The 15,553-nt window shown below is 38.6% G+C and overlaps 1 protein-coding gene across 5 annotated transcripts in view; it reads left to right on the forward strand.

Moving 5' to 3' along the window:
• Positions 1-2,357: 2,357 nt before the first annotated feature.
• Positions 2,358-15,553, forward strand: part of LOC138337666 (uncharacterized) — an 85,130-nt gene continuing 71,934 nt past the window's right edge. Inside the window, exon 1 of one of the 5 annotated variants that reach the window (XM_069287893.1) lies at positions 2,358-2,452. The gene's annotated coding sequence lies outside the window, so the exon portion shown is untranslated. Of the gene's footprint in view, positions 2,453-9,543; positions 9,683-15,553 lie in introns of those variants that run through there. The other 4 variants (XM_069287891.1, XM_069287892.1, XR_011211060.1 and 1 more) reach the window with 4 other exon arrangements.

Consider the following 15,553-nt stretch of genomic DNA (forward strand, 5'->3'; position numbering starts at 1 on the left):
TTAGGATTTGAGGTTTAAAATCTACAATTTAGTGTTTAATGTCTAGATTTTTGTATTTTGTGCTTGGGGTTTAGGGTTTATAGTAGGTTAGACTTAGGGTTAGGATTAGTGTTAGGCTGTAGGTTTTTTTTGTTTTATGGTTCATGGTTTAGAATTTGAGGTTCAAAATCTATGGTTTAGTATTTCATCTTTGGGTTTTGGTATTTTGGGCTTACATTTTTGGGTTGATGGTTTAGGGTTAGGGTCAGGGTTAAGGTAGGGTTAGGGTTAGAGTTTTGGATTTTTTTAGTTTTTTGGGTTTATGATTTAGAATTTCAGGTTTAATATCAATGTTTTAGTGTGTTTAATGTTTGGGTTTTTTATTGTGGGCTTGGGTTTTAGGGTTTATGGTAGGGTTAGGGTTAGGGTTAATGTTTGGATTAGGTTAAGTTTAAGGTTGTTTTTAGGTTTTAGGGTTTGGGGTTAAGAATTCGAGTTGTAATATCTAAGGTTTAGTGTTTAATGTAGGGATTTGGTATTTTTGGCTTTGGGTTTAGGGTTTAGGATTTATGGTTAGGGTTAAGGATAAGGTTAGGGTTAGGGTTCGTGTTAGGGATATGGTTGGGGTTTAGGGGTTTTTTAGGTTTTAGATTTTGGGGTTTAAGATTTTTTCCATAAATATATGAATAATGTTTGAGTTATTGTATTTTAGGCTTGGGGTTTTGAGTTAGTGGTTTAGGGTTTGGGTTAGTGTTAGGGTTAGGGTAATGTTAGGATTAGGGTTAGGGTTGGGGTTAATGTTAAGATTAGGGTTAGGGTTAGGGTTAATGTTAGGATAAGGGTTAGGATTTAGGTTGTTTTAAACATTTTTGGGTTTGGGGTTGAGTTATAATATCTATGGTATAGTGTTTAATGTTAGGGTTTTGGTGTTTTGGGCTTCTGTTTCGGGCTTTACTGTTTAGGGTTAGGGCTAAGTATATGGTTAGAGCTAGGGTTCGTATTAGCGATAGAGTTAATGTTAGAGTTTATGGTTTTTTTTAGGTTTTAGGTTTTGGGGTTTAGGATTTTTGGTTAAAAGTCTATGCTTTAGTGATTAATGTTTGGATTTATGTATTTTGGCCTTAGGTTTTGGGTTAATAGTTTAGGGTTAGGGTTAAGATTAAGGTTACAGTTAGGGTTTCGGGTTTAGGGTTTTTTAGGATTCATTTTTTTTTATTTTATGTTTTAGGGTTTCTGATTAAGGATTTGAGGTTTAAAATATATGGTTTAGTGTTTAATGCCTAGGTGTTCGAATTTTGGACTTAGGGTTTAGTGTTTAGGTTTAGGGATAAAGTTATGATTAAGGTTAGGGTGTTAGTTTTTTTTAGGTTTTATGGTTCAGAGTTTAGCATTTGAGGTTTAAAATGTATGGATTAGTTTTTAATGTTTGGATATTGGTATTTTAGGATTACGGGTTTGGGTTTAGGAATCAAGTTTAAGGTTAGAGTTAAGGTTATTGTCAGGTTTAGGGTTAGTGTTTAGATTTTTTTATTAGATTTTAGGGTCTGTGCTTTAGGATTCAAGTTTAAGGTTAGACTTAGGGTTTCTTTTTGACATAGGGTTTAGGGTTAGGGTTAGGGATAAGGGATATGTTTTTTTAGGATTTATGGTTCAGGGTTTAGCATTTGACGTTTAAAATCTATGATTTAGTATTTAATGTTTGAGTGTTGGTATTTTGGGCATAGGGTTTGGGGTTAATGGTTTAGGGATTGGGTTAGGTTTAAGGTTAGGGTTAGAGTTAGGGTTAGGATTTTGGATTTTTCATGTTTTTGGGTTTAGGGTTTAGGATTTGAGGTTTAATATCAATGGTTTAGGCTTAAATGTTAGGGTTTGTGTATTTTTCTCTTAGAGTTTAGGGTTTATGGTGGGGTTAGGGTTAATGTTAGGGTTAGGGTTTAGGTTGTTTTTTATGTTTTCAGGTTTGGGGTAAAGTATTTGAGTTTTATTATCTATGATTTAGTGTTTAATGTTAGGGTTTTGGTAATTTGGTCTTTGGTTTTAGGATTTAATGTTATGCCTTGTATTTTTATACGTATTGCGCGTCATGAACGAGTAGATGTAAGTCCGGGGAATGAGATTTTATTTTGAGTTCCAAGTGATTAAAGAAATATTAGGCAAGGATGTTAATTCCAAATGTGTTAAGTATGATTTGGTTAATGTAAGTTCCATTAACTTTAAGTGAGGGATTAATTAGTGGCTGATTAGGATTAAATTAATCTAGTGGGCCCCACAACTCAAGGTAAATTAAAAAAGGATCAGATTAGGAGCTGGCCTTAGTGGGACACGTGTAGAGGGGGGCTGCCTCCACTTCATATTATAAATGAGGTGTGAAATGCATTGCAACATATCATCTTCTTCACCTCTTGTCTTAGGCAGCCATGGAAATGGAGAAAACCAACCATGCAACTCTTTGCTAGCAGCTGCAAAGAATTTGGTTAGTAATCTCTTTGCTTGGTGTGTTAATTCCTTAGAATGCCTTTGTTAATTAGCCATTAATGTTAAGAAGGGGGAATGAAGAGTAGCTTAGACAGTGTTTTTTAGTTATTGAATGTGCTAAGTATGAACGTAAACCATAATCGGATTATTAGTGGTGTCGTGTTGGTGCTTGGGCTGTTTTGATTAAAGCAAACTGTGGGAAAATTCTATTTTGACGTTATGTATATGTTAAATGTGATTATGGGTATATACTCCAAAGGATAAATATGATAAGCTAGATGTGTTGCGAATTATTAAACGAGTTACCGCTCGGTGTGTCGTTGCTTCGTTACAATGGTTGCCGAGACGGAACTGTTTTGGGCGAGGGGGCTGTTTAATATGATTCGTTGTGTTATATGTGTTATTGGTATTGTTGTGGATAATTTGGGTTGTTGTCGGATTTGGATGAAGTAAGGAAAATAGGGGAAGTGCTGCCGGATTTTCGTTAGATTATTAGCTAGCTTACAATAAGTAGTAAAGCGCGTCGTTTATCTAATTGTGGTACGATTGTTGCTTTTTATAGATTAATAGCTTGAGCAGTAAATATTGGACGAGTGGCTCGACTATACGGTATGTAACGCTACCCCTTCTTTCTTTGTTTGGCATGACTTTTAAAAATGTGCGAATAACGGACAGGTTTGATACTTACATCTAGAGCGTCTAGGTGACATATATTCATGCTTCCACAACTATTCCTCTATATATCGGCTATGTCTAAGTCGTAATGATTTCTCATATCTATGGTAGTACTTCTTAGAGTCATTGAGATTTTATGTTTCCATAGCGTATTAAAGGTTCATAATCTTGATAAAATGTTAATCTTTGCTAATACTCCTTGCTGGTTCACGTTGATTGTTCGATTGAGTTATAAAAAATGATTTTAATTGCATATGGTTGCTCATAATATTCTGCTCGTGCATAGAGTCATTTATCATTTCACCGAGTCCTGGGCCGAGTAATGTTCGTGCGGAGTTTCTTGCATATGTCACCGAGTTCCTCACTAGAGGGTCGGGTATGTATATTATATATATGATTGGTGATGAGGATGGTTATGATAATGATGATGACGGAGATGAAGTGATAATTATTTTGCCGAGCCCCTTACGAGGGAAGCTGGGCACCTTATATGTTAAAGTTATGCATGATTTTCAATTAAAAGGGTATATGTGTAGCGATATTTGTTTCGACTTGCCATATCGGTATCCTCCCGCCTAGGATATCTACTTATCTGATTGGGAGAGCTCCACTATTCCGGAGCCCATTCGTTTTGGTACATAACTTTTTGTGTAGTCTTTTACTTGTCTATGGGTATAGCGGGCCATGTCCCATCGAGTTTCACTACTATACTCTTAGAGGTCTGTAGTCATTATGTGGGTTGTATATATATATATATGTTTTTGATAATGGTCTTGACATGGTTTGTTTGGGATGTCCGCTTGTAGAGGGGCAGACTTGTCGGCTCGCGTATGTTGTTACGGTTGAATGGTTATGACTCCTTATGAGACAGGTCCTATATATATATATATATATATGGCGTTGGGGTTGTCTGTATTTTATTAAATTCCATATAGTCATAGTTTCAGTTGGTTATACTTAGCAGGTTTGTATGTGAGTGTCCAGAACGGGCACTAGTCGCGGCCCAACGGGTTAGGTCGCGACAAAGAGTGATATCGGAGTTGTTCTTCCTCAGAAGTGTTTATAGACCGTGTCTAGTAGAGTCTTGTTCATCGGTGTGTTGTGCACCACATCTATAAACAGGAAGCTACAGGACATTTAGGATGTCATCGTTTCTTCTTATTCTAGATCGTGCGATAGAGCTATATTAATAGGATAATCCCTCTCTAACAAATACCTGTGTTTTCAGCTATGCCTCCAAAGAAAGCGACAGCCTTCCAGAAGGGCAAATCGGTAGCAGAAGGTACTTGTCAGACCCAGAGGAGCTTAGAGCAGCAGCAGCTCCAGTTCGGGGGACACCACCAGCCCCCGAGGCCCCAACACCCGAACCTCCAGCTCCTCAGTCAGGGGCAGAGGATAGGGCCATGAGAGATGCAGTTCAGGGTCTGGCTAGATTAGTGGCAGGTCAGGCTCGCAAGCATGGACTAGGAGTTGATTATCCGGACAGATCTGATAGCTTAAGGTCTTGTTACTTCTTATGTTGTAATCCTCAAGAGTTCTTTGGGTCAATGCCCCAGGATGATCCGCAAGAGTTTATTCGTCAGATGCAGTGTACATTGAGGATAATCAAGGCTTCGGAGACCGAGTCTGTTGAGTTGGCTACATATCATTTGCGGGATGTAGCTATTAATTGGTATGAGACTTGGGAGTTATCTAGGGGTGAAGGTGCTCTTCCAGCTGTATGGGACGAATTTGTGGAGGCTTTCCACGGCCACTTCCTGCCTCCAGAGATGAAGTGTTCGAGGGCATAGTCTCGAGCTTGATTCATTGCCTGGGCATGCGCCTACTACTGTGGCTGATATGGCAGACAAGGTACATCATTATGTGATGGGATTGGATCGTTATCTTATTGACGGTTATTTTGTAGTGACTATTCAGCCAGGTATGGACATTTCTTGGGTTCAGGCATATGCACAGGGGGTAGAGGATCGGCACCGGGGACGTCAGCCAAATAGATATTATAATAGAGGCCAGCATAAGAGGGCTAGATCAGCAGGTTATCTTGACGAGATTTGAGGCAGGCAGTCTCAGCAACATGTTTGATTATCTTCCCAGCCAGCACAGAGTGCATCCCCACGGTGTATGGGTAGGTGGTTCAATCTTACGGGATATTCGGAAGCTGGTTAGAGCTCTATGGCGTCAGGGTCACAAATGGGCAGGGGATTGAGCCAGTCGAGGCCACCTTTGCCTCGGTGCTCTCGCTGTGGTAGCTCCAATTTTGGGGAATGTCGTTGGGCTATAGGTGCGTGTTTTTCTTGCGGACGTTAGGGTCATACTATGAGGGAGTGTCACCTTAGAGGTAGTGCAGGTGGTATGGCACAACCTACTTGGTCTATTGAAGGTTCATCTTCTTCTGTGGCTATGCACTCTACGGGACTGAGTATTCAGGCGCCTGCAGGCCGTGGTAGAGGACGTGGTGGATCTTCCAGTTCTAGCGGTCCCTCAAATCGTATATATGCTTTTACTAGTAGGCAGGATCTAGAGGCATCACCTAATGTGATCAGATGCATATTATCACTATTCTCCTGAAGTGTGTATGCATTGATAGACCTAGTTTCCACCTTATCATTTATATCTCCCTTTGTTGCTAGTAGGATCATAATAGAGTTGGAGTTGATAGAACCATTTGAGGTAGCTACTCCTGTAGGAGATTCTGTCATAGCTACGCGAGTATATAAGAATTGTTAAGTGGTTATATATAGTCGCCGTACCGTAGAAGATCTAATAGAGTTAAATATGATTGAGTTTGATATTATCATAGGCATGGATTGGTTGGCTGCTTGTTATGCTAATGTTGATTGGAAGAGGAAATATAGTTCGATTTAAATTTCTAGGGGAACCGATTATAGAGTGGAAGGGAAGTACAGTATCTCCGAAAGGTATGTTCATTTCATACCTTAAGGCTGGGAAGATGGTTAGAAAAGTCTATATTTATCATCTGGTTTGGGTGCATGGCATATAGGCAGAGGCACCGACTCTTCAATCAGTCCAAGTAGTTAATGAATTTTCGCGATGTATTCCCAGAGGAACTTCCAAGCCTTACTCCAGAACGAGGGATAGAGTTTACTATAGATTTACTACCAGATACCTAACCTATATATATACCTCCTTATAGAATGGAACCTGCTGAGTTGAAAGAATTGAAAGCGCAATTGAGGGTTTTGCTAGCAAAGGGCTTCATCAGGCCTAGTACGTCACCTTGATGAGCACCGGTACTGCTTGTGAGGAAGAAGGATGGGTCGCTGCGGATATGTATTGATTATAGGCTGCTGAACAAAGTAATAGTAAAGAACAAGTATCCCCTCCAATGGATTGACGATCTATTTAACTAGTTGAAGGGTGCTAAGTGTTTTATAAAGATAAACTTGCGGTCAGGTTATCATCAGGTGCGGGTAAGGGAGACAGATATTCCAAACACGACATTCCGGACTCGATACGGGCATTATGAGTTTAGAGTGCTGTCTTTTGGGCTGAATAATGCTCCAACGGTGTTTATGGATTTAATGAATCGAGTATTTAAACCATTCCTTGATATGTTTGTTATTGTATTTATAGATGATATTCTGGTCTATTCACGTTCAGAAGAGTAGCATGCAGACCATTTAAGAACGGTACTTAGGGTGCTTCAACACCTGAAGTTGTATGTTAAATTTTCTAAGTGCGAGTTCTGGTTGACTTCAGTGGCATTCTTGGGGCATATTATTGGAGCTGATGGTATTCGGGTAGATACGCAGAAGATTGAGGTGGTAAAGACTTGGCCCAGACCTGCTCCACCTACTGCGGTATGCAGCTTTCTAGGGTTAGCAGGATATTACAGGAGATTCGTAGAAAAGTTTGCCTCAATTTCAGCGCCTTTGACAAGGCTAACTCAAAAGGCAGCCAAGTTCCAGTGGATTGATGCTTGTGAGCGAAGCTTCAAGCTATTGAAAGACAAATTGACTACAGCTCCAGTCCTAACTCTTCCAGAGGGACCAGACAGCTATGTTATTTATTGTGATGCTTCGGGTGTTGGGCTAGGATGTAAATTGATGAAACATGGCAAAGTTATAGCCTATGCCTCCCGACAGGTTAGGAAGCATAAAAAGAATTATCCTACTCACGATGTTGAGTTAGCAGTCGTGGTTCATGCCTTGAAGATATGGAGGCATTATTTATATGGTGTCCATGTATACAGATCATAAGAGTCTCCAATATATCTTTAAACAGAAGGTTCTGAACTTACGACAGAGGCGGTGGTTAGAGTTACTAAAGGATTATGATGTTGATAATTTATATCATCGAGGGAAAGCGAATGTTGTAGCAGATACTCTTAGCTAGCTGTAAGTCCATGGGTAGCTTGACAAATGTACAACCAGAAAGGAGGGAGATGGTTTGGGAGATTCAGCGGCTATCCAGCCTTGGAGTCCGTCTAGCTTATTCAGAAGATAGTAGATTTCTATTCGAGAGGTTGCTGAGTCTTCAATCATAGATTATGTAAAGAGACACCAATACGAGGACCCTATTTTGGCACAGTATAGAGATGGATCTCTTCAAACGGAAAAGACTCCATTTAAGGTTACACCTTACGGAGTGTTACGATATGAAGGCAAATTATGTGTACCCGATATTGCGGAGCTATGACGGCAGGTTATTGGAGAGGCACACTCTGCCCGTTATTCTATTTACCTAGGGTCAATGAAAATTTATCATGACCTCAGATACTTATACTGGTGGGATGGCATGAAAAAGGATATAGCGGAGTTTGATGCTCAGTGCCCGAATTGTCAACTAGTCAAGATCAAACATCAAAAGTCTGGTGGATTATTACAGGAGATAGATATCCCTACTTGAAAATGCGAGATGATTTATATGGACTTCATTACAGGCTTACCTCGCACTCAATAGAAGTATGACTCTATATGGGTTATTGTAGATAGGCTGACGAAATCGGCCCATTTTCTTCAAGTCAGGACTACCTATTCGGCTGAAGATTATGCGAGGTTGTATGCCAGGGAGATAGTGAGACTTCATGGGGTTCACATGTCCATTATATCAGACAGAGGAGCTCAATTTATAGCCAACTTTTGGAGATCGTTTCAGAAGGGATTGGGGACACAAGTGAACCATAGCACAACATTTAACCCTCAGACTGATGAGCAGGCTGAGCGTACTCTTCAGATATTAGAAGATATGTTGCGGGCCTGTATTATTGACTTTAAAAGTAGCTGGGATAAACACTTGCCGCTCATTGAGTTTGCCTATAATAATAGCTACCATTCTAGTATCCAGATGGCACCGTACGAGGCCTTATATGGGAGGAAGTGCAGGTCACCTATTGGTTGGTTTGATGTTGGTGAGATTAATTTAATAGGCCCGGATATGCTTCAGCAAGCTGTTGACAAGGTGAAGCTTATTCAAGAAAGATAATTAGCAGCCCAGAGTCGACAGAAGTCATATGCATATAATCGGCTTTGAGATTTGGAGTTTCAGATTGGTGACTGGGTATTCCTGAAGGTATCACCCATGAGGGGTGTGATGAGATTTGGCAAGAAGGGGAAGCTTAGTCCGAGATACATTGGGCCTTATCAGATTGTTTGTAGGATAGGCAAGGTTGCGTATGAGTTTGATCTACTATCTTATTTGGAGAAGGTACATCCAGTCTTCCATGTATCGATACGATGTAAATGAATTGGTGATCCTTCTAGAGTATTCCTTGTAGATAATGTTCAGGTAACAGAGTAGTTGTCATATGAGGAGAAACCCGTAGTTATACTTGATCACAAGGTTAGAAGGTTACGTACTAAGGATGTGGCTTCCGTCAAAGTTTTGTGGCAAAATAATTATAGGGAGGAGAGGACTTGGGAAGTGGAAGAAGAAATGAAGAACAAGTATCATCACTTGTTCCCCGTACCTGCAGGTAATTCAATCCTAGCATGACTATATTGATTGATAAATGAGATTATGTAGTAAGTTGTAACTCTATGAGGCATCAGTGAGTTACGGAATGCAGGTTCATAGGTATAACTGTTAGAGAGACCCCGTTGGAACCTTTTTTCGTAAGATGCTAACTTAACATTCGAGGATGAATGTTCGTAAGGGGGGAAGTATGTTATGCCTCATATTTTTATACGTAGTGCGCGTCATGAACTAGTAGATGTATGTTCGGGGAATGAAATTTTAGTTTAAGTTCCAAGTGATTAAAGAAATATTAGGCAAGGATGTTAATTCCAAATGTGTTGTTAAGTATGATTTTGTTAATTTAAGTGACATTAACTTTAATTGAGGGATTAATTAGTGGCTGATTAGGATTAAATTAATCTAGTGCGACCCACCACTCAAGGCAAATAAAAAAGGGATCATATTGGGAGCTGGCCTTAATGGGATACGTGTAGAGGGGGGCTGCCTCCACTTCATATTATAAATGAGGTGTGAAATGCATTGCAACATATCATATTCTTCACCTCTTGGCTTAGGCAGCCATGGAAATGGAGAAAACCAACCATGCAATTCTTGGCCAGCAGCTGCAAAGAATTTGGTTAGTAATCTCTTTGCTTGGTTTGTTAATTCCTTAGAAGGCCTTTGTTCATTAGCCACTAATGATTTGAAGGGGGCGTAAATAGTAGCTTCGGAAGTTTTTTTTAGTTATTTAATGTGCTAAGTATGAACGGAAACCATAATCGGATTATTAGTGGTGTCGTGTTGGTGCTTGGGCTGTTTTGATTAAAGCAAACTGCGGGAAAATTTTGTTTTGGCGATATGTATAAGTTAAATGTGATTATGGGTATATACTCCAAAGGATGAATATGATAAGGTAGATGTGTTGCAAATTATTAAACGAGTTACCGATCGGTGTGTCGTTGCTTCGTTACTATGGTTGCCAAGACAGAACTATTTTGGGGGAGGGGGCTGTTTAATATGATTCGTTGGGTTATATGTGTTATTGGTATTGCTGTGGATAATTTGGGTTGTTGTCGGATTGGGACGAAGTAAGGAAAATAGGGGAAGTGCTGCCGGATTTTTGTTAGATTATTGGCTAGATTACAATAAGTAGTTAAGCGTGTCGTTTATCTAATTGCGGCACGATTGTTCCTTGTTATTGATTAATAGCTTGAGCAGTAAATATTTGACGTGCGGCTCGACTATACGATATGTAACGCTACCCCTTCTTTCTTTGTTTGGCATGACTTTTAAAAATGAGCGAATAACGGACAGGTTTTATACTTACTTCTAGAGCGACTATGTGACGTATATTCATGCTTCCACAGCTATTCCTCTATATATCGGCTATGTCTAAGTCTTAATGAATTCTCATATCTATTGTAGTACTTCTTAGAATCATTGAGATTTTATGTTTCCATAGCGTATTTAACGTTTATAATCTTGATAAAATGTTAATCATTGGTAATACTCCTTGCTGGTCACGTTGATTGTTCTATAGTGTTATATGAAATGATTTTAATTCCATATGATTGCTCATAATATTCTGCTCTTGCATAGAGTCATTTATCATTCACCGAGTCCGAGGCCGGGTAATGTTCGTGCGGAGTTTCTTGCATATGTCACTGAGTCCCCCACTAAAGGGACGGGTATGTATATTATATATATGATTGGTGATGAGGATTGTTATGATGATGATGATGACGAATATTATGTGATGATTATTTTGCCGAACCCCTTACTAGGGAAGCTGGGCACCTTATGTGTTAAAGATATGCATGATTTTCACTTAAAAGGGCACATGTGTAGCGATATTTTGTTTCGACTTACCATGTTGGTATCCTTTCATCTTTACCTTATGCTTTACATACTCAGTACATTGTCTGTACTGACCCCCCCCTTTCCTTGGGGGGATGAGTTTCATGCCCGAAGGTGTAGACACACGGTTCGGTGATCCTCCCGCCTAGGATATCTACTTAGATGAATTGGAGAGCTCCACTATTCCGGAGCCTAGTCGTTTTGGTACATAACTTTTTGTGTAGCCTTTTGCCTGTCTATGGGTATGGTGGGGCCCTGTCATGTCGAGTTTTACTACTATAGTCTTAGAGGTCTGTAATCATTATGTTGGTTGTATATATATATGTTTTGGATAATGGACTGGACATGGTTTTTTTGGGATGTCTACTCGTACAGGGGAAGCCTTGTCGACTGCGTACATCATTGTGTATTGTGTAGTGGCAGCCTTGTTGGCTTGTGTATGCTATTATGCATTAGATAGTGGCAGCCTTGCCAGCTCGCGTATGTTGTTACGGTTGAATTGTTATGACTCCTTATGAGACATGTCCTATATATATATATATATATATATATATATATATATATGGCGTTGGGGTTGTTAGGATTTGATTAAATTGCATATAGTGATAGTTTCAGTTGGTTATACTTAGCATGTTTGTATTTGAGTGTCAAAAACGGGCACTAGTCACGGCCCATCGGGTTGGGTCGCGACAATTAAGGGTTTAGGGTTAGGTTTAAGGATAGCATTAGAGTTAGAGTTCGTTTTGGGGATACAGTTACTGTTACTGTTTAGGGTTATTTTAGGTTTCTAGGTTTCAGATTTGAGGTTTAATATCAATGGCTTAGTGTTTAATGTTTGTGTTTTTGTATTTTGGGCTTTGGGTTTTGAATTTATGCTAGGGTTAGGGTTAAGATTAGGGGTAGGGCTTAGGTTTTGTTAGGTTTTAGGGCGTGTGGTTTAGGATTTAAGTTGTAATATCTATGGTTTAGTGTTTAACGTTAGGGTTTTTGTATTTTTGGATTTGTATTTAGGGTTTATGGCTTATGGTTAGGGTTAAGGTTAGGGTAAGGGTTAGGGATAGGGTTAGAGATATTATTTAGGGTTTTTTTAGGTTTTAGGCTTTGGGGTTTAGGATTTTTGGTTTAAAATCTACGATTTAGTGTTTAATGTTTGGGTTTTCGTATTTCGACTTAGTTTTTTTTTAGACATTTTTTTGGGACTTAGGTTTATGATTTAGGGTTTAGGATTATAGTTAAGGTTAGGATGCACGTTAGGGTGTAGGTTTTTTTTAGGTTTTATGGTTCAGTGTTAAGAATTTGAGGTTTAAAAGCTATGATTTAGTATTTAATGTTTGGGTTTTGGTATTCTGGGCGTTTTTTTAATTTTATTTTTATTACACTTGGGGGGGGGGGTAAAGGGCTGTGCAACACCCCCAGGCCTTAACATTAATAAGCAAACAAAATACAAGGAGGGTGGCTCAAACCTTACCTTCGGTCCTATGGTTGTTCATAGTATACTTTCCAAGGAAAGCAGTCTTATCCCCTAAAACAATGACCAACAATCTAAGCACCTAAAAGGGAGGACTCCTCTCGATACAAAGATTCTAGGAATTTAAACAAGGGATACTCTCCGTTTACCTTTTAAATCACACAAAATAACTATCTAACCTATTCAAAGAAGCTATAAATTTAAATCATAGATAAGTTGAAAAGGTGATACATAGTCTAGGGAGGTTCTTTGAACTTTTTGCTCTTCTTCCTTCTAAAACTTGGCATTCCCTGTATATCTAGCTGATAATAGGTGTTTTCTTCTTTAGGTAACTTTTGACTGTTGTTTTAGAGTTGTGGACTAGTGAGATTGTGTCTGTGTTTGGACAAGTAGTCAACAACCAAGTTTCCCTCCCTAAAGATATGTATGCATTTGAATTCCTTTGCCTGGAAGATAAGTATTTGCAACCTTTCCATCTGTATACAAATACGCCATTGTGGTGTTGATTTTTTCATAATCAGATTCACAATTAACAGTAAGTCCACTTTTAGAATGATTTTCCTATATCCTAGTTCCAATGCCCAAGTCATTCCAAAGATGGTTGCACCTATTTCCGTTTGATCGTTTGATCCTTCTCTAAGGGGAGATGTAAAAGCAATTAATAATTTTCCTGTATGATCTCCCAATATACCACCTGCCCCAATCTTGCCTGGGTTTCTTGATGCACTTCCATCAATGTTGATCTTGATCCATTGGTCAGGTGGTCTTGTCCATGCTACCATTTGTACCTTTATGACATGCTTACACCTTTTTGCTAGATGAATGATTCCTTTCCATGTAGAAGGACAATTATTCTTGAAATGAGCAGTTATGAGTCTATAATTGTCATTATATATTGCATACCTTACTCTTCTACTATTGGATGTTTTGCCTCTATATTACTACTAGAATATCTATTCTTCAAGAGGTTCCGGTAGATGAGAATATGGGTGACCTATAAAATGAGTTTATGAGCTTCAGTTTTGTGTTTCATTGTCCACTACTATAAAATTAATTGTTGAAGATAAATGTGATCAATTTTAACTCCAGCCATAGTTGCAAAGCTTCTCAAAACTTCTTCTACTAGTGCTTCAGTGCTAAAAATTTGATTGATTTTGTCTGTACCTGACCTATAACAAAAACAGAAGCAAATTTTTGGCTCAATGCCAAAAGTTGTTAGCCTTTAATTAGTAGGTATTTTGACTTTTAATTCTGTCCATAATAAAAAAGAATCTTTGAAAGGAATGTGTTTATTCCAAATGATGGAATTGATTTGAGAGTTAAATCTTTTTTCCTTGTTTTTATTCCATGCTGAAAAGAAACTAAACTGCATGTTGGAGTGGAGTTTCCAGTAAGCTTGGTCTGGGAATTGTTGATGTGGAGGAACTGTTGTGCGAGGATGTTTACCCATTGAAATGGAGGAGCCTGTTGAATTAATATATGATAGTTCCATTTCCCTTCCATCCAGAAGTCTGCCACTTTGCGAAAATCAAACCTTTGAATGTTAGTAGAGAATTGAGCAAGTCGTCCTTGCCCTAACAAGTTATCCCACCAAAAGGAACAGGTTCTAGAGTTTAGTTTCCATTGAATTGGTTGCTCAATTTGGTTTTTCTTGTGCAACATATGCTTCCAGCTCAAAGAATCACCATAATCCCATTTCTTACAAATGGCATTGGATCTTTGGCAACACTTGGATTTTAGAAATTCACCCTATAAGGTGTGTTTAGTCTTAAGATCCACCATTTCTTATATTCAAAGGATAAATATACATCTTTAAGGTTTCTCATTCCAACCCCTGCTTCCTCATTAGGTTAGCTTAAGTTCCTCCATGATGCCCAGTTATATTTTCTCTTTTCGCTCTTCCATCCCCAGAAAAAAATATGCCATAAGTATCTGAATCTCTTTAAGCACTATGAAAGGAGGAGTTATAGCTGAAAGTAAGTGAAGTGGGAAAGCTTGTAACACATGCTTAATAAAAACTGCCCTTCTTTAATATTCCTGAAAATGTACATGACTAGTGAAGAGCATAGTAAATTTTTTAATGAATGTGTATTGGGGTCAATAGGCATCTCAATGCCCAATAATGAGAAATATTTGGCATATTATAGAATATTGGCTTAAGGGTGTTAGCCAATTTGTATGTATACACAGGAATTTAAAATGTAATCCAAGCTTGTTTAAGAATTGTGCCAGCAATAATGACCATAAGCTAAAATTATTGATTCTCAACTTAACACATTATGTACTAGGCATCCAAGTGTCAAACTTAGGTACCATTGCACATGACCAATTAAAATGATCATGTAGATTAAGCGGTGCCCAAGGACAAACTGAGGATCCTTGGGACAAAAAGTAAATAGTCCAAATGAACCTTCAAGAATAGTTAGTTGGGAAAGTACACGAAACACATGTGAAACTGGCCAAGAGACAAGCTAATCGATTCGGTTAGAGCAGTTCGGGACAGGCGCGCGTCTGGGTCAGCCCATGTGGGGCCAATCTGCCTAACAGGTCCTAGACTCCAACTGACCTAGATAACTAACTAACCTAGGAAAAACCAAAAGAAACTAACTAAGGGACCCGAAAACCTAAGACCTAATCAGGTCAAATTAAGACAAGTAACCAACTAAGAAAAATCGTAGTACCTAACCTAGGATGATCCAAAAGAGTTTCTTATGGTCCTAATGACTTAGGTGTACTTTAGTTATTACCCTCGATCAGTTAATTAATTAAATTAGAAAATCAATCAATTAATTAAAAATCAAAATCTAGCCGAAACACTTCGAAAATTTCTAGATTTGGCGAAGTTCACTTAGAAAATTTCTAGATTTGGCTAAGTCAAATGTTCTCTTTTTTTAGTCAATTTATGAGGGGCATTTTGGTAATTAGCTAATTGATTTATTTAATTAACTCAATTAAGCTAAGTTTAATTAGTCAATATTTGTTCCTAAGACTTAGACTTATGTTCAATCACAAGAAAACTCACGACTCAAAACAGTAAGCAATCGTAAGTAAAATAGGAAATTCGCCTTAGGCGATTTCAAGGCTATTCTTCAAGGTTTTCGTGCAAAGTGCAAGGTGATCTTCGTAGATTACAATAAGGTATGAGTTTTCTCTTGGTTTCCTTTCCCCTATAGGCTTTTCAAA

The sequence above is a fragment of the Solanum lycopersicum genome, chromosome 8 (genome assembly GCF_036512215.1).
Source record: "Solanum lycopersicum chromosome 8, SLM_r2.1".
NCBI classification, from domain to species: Eukaryota; Viridiplantae; Streptophyta; class Magnoliopsida; order Solanales; family Solanaceae; genus Solanum; species Solanum lycopersicum.